The sequence below is a fragment of the Perognathus longimembris genome, chromosome 26 (genome assembly GCF_023159225.1).
Source record: "Perognathus longimembris pacificus isolate PPM17 chromosome 26, ASM2315922v1, whole genome shotgun sequence".
In the NCBI taxonomy this organism is placed as follows: Eukaryota; Metazoa; Chordata; class Mammalia; order Rodentia; family Heteromyidae; genus Perognathus; species Perognathus longimembris.
The window spans coordinates 11,748,605-11,755,285 of record NC_063186.1 but is presented as its reverse complement, the minus strand read 5'-3'; the positions used below and the strand labels follow the sequence as shown (position 1 = coordinate 11,755,285).

The window sequence follows — 6,681 nt, the reverse complement described above, 5'->3', positions numbered from 1 at the left end:
ACAAGTTTCCCCAGGTAAGAGTGGAGGAGTGGGGGATATTAAAAATGTCTAATTTCATGCCTCTTGAGACATTAGAAGAGAATATTTTAAAAGACTAGATTTGTGAACCTATCCAATTTTGTCATATAAAAGAGTAAGTATTCAAACATAAAGGAATATGTATAGTCTCATTGGTTTGTAAAAGGGAATGGAAAAGTTAGAGCAGACATAAATTTTTTGATGTTTTACAAATTATCGTTCATTTACTTTTAAAAATCAGGAAATGGATAATGACTCTAAAGTACCAACATATGTTAAATTGGATGCTTGTGGCTCACATCTGTAATCCTAGCAACCCAGGAAACATCTCTAACCAGGAAAATGTAGGAAGTAATGTGTCATTCAAGTGGTAGAGTGCTAGCTTTGAAGGAGAAAGCCAAGAAGTGCATGAGGCCCTGATATCCCCTGGCCCCTGGTACACACACACACACACGTACACACACACACACACACACACACACACACACACTCATGTGTAAGATATATTGAATGAAATACATCAGACTCAAAAAGGAAAAAGATATATGTTCTCTCATATGTGATATTAGGTCTAAAATAGAAACTTGAAGTATTAAAAAGATATGAACATACACATACCCATGTACATATATGCATGATCAAGTTGACTAAATTAGAATACATGTTGGGGTAGAATTTCATGGTGTAACCTCTCTGAAAAATACACAGTATAAAAAATGAACATTAGAACATGAAGCATACCTTCTCAAGGGTGAGGAGGAAATGAGAGTTATGGGAATCTGGAAAGTGGTACAGGACTAGGGAGTACATGGGTGGGCAAATACCACATAATATTCAATGTATACATGTAAAAATAGAACTATGAAATTCTAAGAATATGTGGAGTGGATATAGTTGACAGGAGTTGATAAAAACAGTTTAAGAGATCAAGAGGAATTCAAGAAACAAATTGATCTATTGTACAATAATTTAAAAATTAAAGAAAATTCTTAAAGTAAAAGGAAAAACTATCATCCACCTACTTCACATAGTCAAATAACATACATCACGACTGGGATTGTGATAGCTGGGAACCTTCTCATTCACGCACGGTCCTATTTTCATTCTATTTAGCTTACTTCTGGACCTTTTGATCATGCCATTAGCAACAATAACAAGTTTCCTGGTCTCTATCAGATGGCCCCAAAGGACACATCAATAGTCAGTGCCATGGTCTTATTACTGCTTCACTTCAGCTGGAATTGGGTGGGAATGATAACCTTACAAGATGAGAATGGTTTGTGGATTCTTCCTGCATTGAAAGAAGCGATGGCCAAGAATAGAGTTTGTATAGCTATTGAGCTAGCATTCTCAAACTATGCCATCTCAAATATTTTCAAAATTATGGCACAATATAACCAGATTAATAAATCTTCAACAAATGTTTTCATCATATATGCTGATAATGAATTCCTACTATATTTCATGGTGTGTGTTGAGAAATATTTAATAAAAGGCAAAGTTTTTATCATGAATTCACAGTGGAATTTAACCATGGGAAAATATTTCATTCTAAGTTCAATCCATGTACCTCTCATTTTATCACACCATCACACAGAGATTCCTGGATTCACAAATTTTGTCAAGGAAGTTAACCCTTCCAAATACCCAGAAGACTTTTTCCTTGCTAGGCTGTGGTTAATCTATTTTAATTGCTCAGATCCTGAATCTGACTGTGTAACGTGGGAGAACTGTCTTCATGATGCTTCCTTGGATTGGTTGCCTGGGCACAATTTTGACATGATTATGTCTGCAGACAGTTATGATATATACAATGCTGTGTATGCTGTGGCCCAGGCTCTCCATGAGATGCTTCTTCATCAAACAGAAATACAAGCCATGGGAAATAGAAAAGGGGCACTACCTTCCCCTGCACAGGTAAGGCCTTCTGTGTTGAATGGTACACGCCAAGAAGAAAGTCACTCTGTAGAGATGTCTCTTACTGTATGTATGGTATTAAATATTTCAGGTATTTTTCCAAAATCCACAAAACCATACTTCTTCAAATGTCCTTAAGATTCTCTACACATGTATTCATGTAATCTTCAGGAAAACCATGCCAGGAACAAGGACAAGATGTATTCCATGTTTCTAAGGATCCTTTTAGTTACAAATAATCTCAGCATGCTACTAGCTAATGTTCTGAAAGCTGTAAAAATCACCATTTCCTTCTGCATTACTTAAGTAATTGCAAATAATGAACTCATTCATGGGCATATGTTTTCATAAGTGATCAAATTTTGTCTTACTTTACATATTAAAATTTTACCAAGCTTGAACTATAGACATTTGCAAAATTAGTGGGTGTGGAAAACTGCAGCTAGTCTGATGACAATTTTCTTACTCATGACTATTTAAATGGAATTGGTTCCTCTTGAAAAGAGGCATTCTATTTCTTTGCTGAGTGATCAGAATCCTGAAAGATTAATTTTATTCCCCTCTAAATTTTCTTCTGGGATACTTCATTATGTGTCTCTTCTGTTCTTGAATTCTGAATCTGAAATTTAAGGCAATCAGAAACATTCTTAGTTCAGGTTTTCCTTCTTAACTCTGGGATGTACTTTACCACAATCCAATGTATTTCTTTTAGCTGCATCCTTTTCTGAAGAACATCCAATTTCACAATCATGCTGGAGATCAAGTGATTTTACATGACAAAAGGAATCTGGAGGCAGAGTATGACATTGTGAACATTTGGAACTTTCCAGAAGGTCTTGAACTTGAAATAAAAGTAGGAAAGTTTTCTCCATATACTCCAAATGGCCATCAACTTTCTTTATCTGAAAATATGGTAGAATGGGCCATAGAAAGTACAGAGGTGGGTTGGACCTATAAGTAAGCAAAATCCACCATTAAAATTTATACCTGGCTTGGTGCCAACAACTACTCCTGTAATATAGCTATTTAGTTATCTGATATCTGAATATCATGTTTTCAAATCAATCCTAGAAGGAAAGCCTGTAAGACTAATCTTCAATTAACCATCAATAATGCTGGAAGTAGAGCTGTGCATAAAGCATTACCTTAGTAACCTTAAGCAATAAACCTCAGATATATAGCCACAGCTCCCACTTTAAGACTTAGTTCTGGGCATACACACCAAAAATATTTACACACTATGTGCTTATTAACAACCAAGTGTTGTACATTTGAATATTTCCAAATTAAGAATTGTATTGACTGACTGTTGGATAGGAAAGTGGCAGAATAATATAATTGGGCTGGGTACTGGTGGCTCATGTTTCTAATCCTATATTCTCAGGAGGCTGAAAGCCTCTCATCCAAGATTACAGGTCAGTTTAGAGCTAAACTGGGTAGAAAAATCTGTGGGATTACTATCTCAATTAACTACAAAGAAACTCAAATGGAGATTTGGCTCAAGTGGTAGAATGCTAATCTTGGGGGGGGGGGCCTCAAAGGCAGAGCCCAGACTGAGGTCAAGCCCCAGGATGAGCTCAAAAAAAAAGTTAACAGGTTATTTCTAAATATTTATTGAAAATGCTATCTTAAAATATAAACTGCATTTTCTTACCAGGTTTCTATTCTCTGACAAAGTATTGGAGCAAACAATTCTTGCATTTTAAAGGTTTGTTTTGCCCCATATTGTTAAAGTTCCATTCAATGATTATTTCCTTGCTATTTATGCATCGTTGGTGAGAAGAATAGTTAAAGGAGCCTGAACAAAGACAACATTTCTCACGACATGGCCACTGGATAAATAAGAAGAGGATATGATGGGCCTGGGGTTCAATAACCATAAAATGGGGAAGCCTGTGGATTATCTTGCAGCATACTTTTAAAGCTTCAAAGAGGATTCTTCATCCTTACTCCTCATTAGTACAAATGAGCTGGAAATAACAAATAATGACATGAGTTCAAGTAAACACCATAGATCCAGCCACTAGGACTTACTTTCTCACCACTGATCTTCAATTTTTAAAGGTCTCACAAATCTCAATACTTCAACAGGCTACATAGAAATCAAGGTTATAGAATATAAACCTTTTGTGGTATGATGTGGAATCCATAACAGCATTCAATTCACTGACCACATGTATGTGCATAAAATACTATGCTTAATAATCATTTTCATTAACATGATAAAATGGTTGAAGTGTCAGAGAAAAGTCTGAACAGATATTGGCATGTATCTGATTTTCCTCAGCCTCCTCACTCTGTGTGCAGTGACAGTTGTAGTCCTGGATTCAGGAAATCTCCTCAGGAGGGAAAGGCTGCCTGTTGCTTTGATTGCACCCCTTGCTCAGAAAATGAGATGGCTAATGGGACAGGTAAGTTCTTGACTTGAAGAAATTCATACTCTCTCCTAGTGTCCCCAAATCCATGCAGTGCAAAACACTGTATTAGGATTTCAGCATTATGGTTTTTCTGCTTCACTTAGCACTTTCATTGTAAACAAATATTACTGATACTGTTCCTTGAAAAAGAATATTATGGGTTCTGAATTACATGTAGGATTTTTTCCACTCTGTTGTATTTAAGCAACCACTAATGTAAGTTTAACATCTATCATATTAAGAGAAAAGCCTTTTTGAAAATAAGGTCTCCAAACCCATCCTCGTGGCTTACGCTTGTCATCCTAGCTAATCAGGAGGCTGAGACCTGAAGATCATGGTTCAATGACAGCCGGGTCAGGAAAGTCATGAGATTCTTATCTCCAATTAACCAACAGAAAACTAGAAGTAGTGCTGTTCTTCAAACTAGTAGAGCACTACCCTTGAGCTGAAGAGTTCAGGTACAGTGGCCAGGCCTAGAGTTCAAGCCCCACATCCAACAACAACCAAAAAAAAAAAAAGAAGATGAGGTCTCCATTTTCTTCAAAAATAATTTAGCAAAAAAGTAGAAATTGTGCACATCTTTATTCCTACTGACAAGAAAAATTCTTGCATCACAAAAAGTACTACAGGTTGAGTGTTGTGTAAAAAGCACAAGGATTGTGTGCAACATGCCTTTAGAGCTTGAAAATACTTTTTAATTTTCTGTTGACCAACCCTTTACAGGTAAATAGGCAAGACAAACATAACCATTGCAAGGAAGGGATACATGGCTTCTACTTGGGCTGTAGAAAGACACACAGGGAAATGTCAGCTTTGGATTTGGGGTCTGACTAGAGCACATAAGGCTGAGAATAACTGGCAGCATGAAGAGGTGCAAAATTTACAGTTAGGTTATTATACATAGCAATTAAATAATATGTGTGACTCACTATGGGTAAAAAAGAGAATGTGGAATGTGTGTGAGAATATGATGAAGACATAAAATAATACTGAAAATGTCTTGTCATATTTACTTTTCTGCTACTAAGTACTGACATATTAGAATTCTCACCATTTATGGATTTCCTAATATCCTTTTGAGTAATGTAAAGGGAATAATAGTTATTTGACATCCTCACCAGACATGGAGCAGTGTGTAAAGTGCCGAGATCATCAGTATACCAACACACTGAGAAACCAGTGCCTACAAAGAGATGCAACTTTCCTGGCTTATGGGGAGCCCCTGGGGATGGCCTTGGCCTGCATGGCTCTTGGTTTATGTACACTCACAGCAGCTGTTCTTGGGATCTTTGTGAAACATCACAACACTCCTGTTGTCAAGGCTAATAATCAAGGTCTCAGCTACATCCTGCTCATCTCCCTCATCTTCTGTTTTCTCTGTCCCTTGCTGTTTATTGGCCATCCCAACATAGTCACCTGCATTCTACAGCAAACCATATTTGGAGTTGCATTCACTGTGTCTGTTTCTGCTGTGTTGGCCAAAACAGTAACTGTGGTTCTGGCCTTCAAGGTCACTTTTCCAGGGAGAAGGATGAGGTCGTTGCTGGTGGCGGGGGCTCCTAACTTCATCATTCCCATCTGTACTCTGATTCAGGTGACTCTCTGTGTACTCTGACTAGGGACTTCTCCTCCCTTTATTGATACAGATGTACACTCAGAACATGGTCACATCATCATCCTGTGTAACAAGGGCTCCCTCACTGCCTTCTACTGTGTCTTAGGAAACCTAGTTTTCCTGGCCCTGGCCAGCTTCACTGTGGCTTTCCTGGCCAGGAACTTGCCCGACACCTTCAATGAAGCCAAGTTCCTCACCTTCAGCATGTTGGTGTTCTGCAGTGTGTGGCTCACCTTCCTGCCTGTCTACCACAGTGCCAAGGGAAAAGCCATGGTGGCTGTGGAGGTCTTCTCCATCTTGGCTTCCAGTGCAGGGCTCCTGGCCTGCATCTTTGCCCCCAAGTGCTACATCATCTTGTTAAGGCCAGATAGAAATGTTCTGTATGGATTTAGGGAAAAAACACATATTGGGAGAAATAAGCCCTCTTAAGATTAAACTTACATATATGATTAATTATAAAGAAGGTTAAGACTAAATCTTCATTTCCTTTTTCCATCAGATATTAGTTTATATTGTTGGAATTAATTCAATGAATAAGTGACTCTTACTCATTTCTCTAGTCATAGTACAATCATAACTTGTAGTCACAGTGAGGTAAATTTGACTTTAATTCTATATATTTTTGTTTGGATTTACTGTTTACTTTTTCAATCATCTTCACTAGTATATTTTCACTATTACTGGTTTTGCAATTGTGCTTTGTTAATCATTTGC

General features: G+C 37.4%; 1 pseudogene; it reads left to right on the top strand.

Moving 5' to 3' along the window:
- The first annotated feature begins 1,326 nt into the window (after window positions 1-1,326).
- Window positions 1,327-6,396, top strand: LOC125342372 (annotated as a pseudogene).
- Window positions 6,397-6,681: the final 285 nt, after the last annotated feature.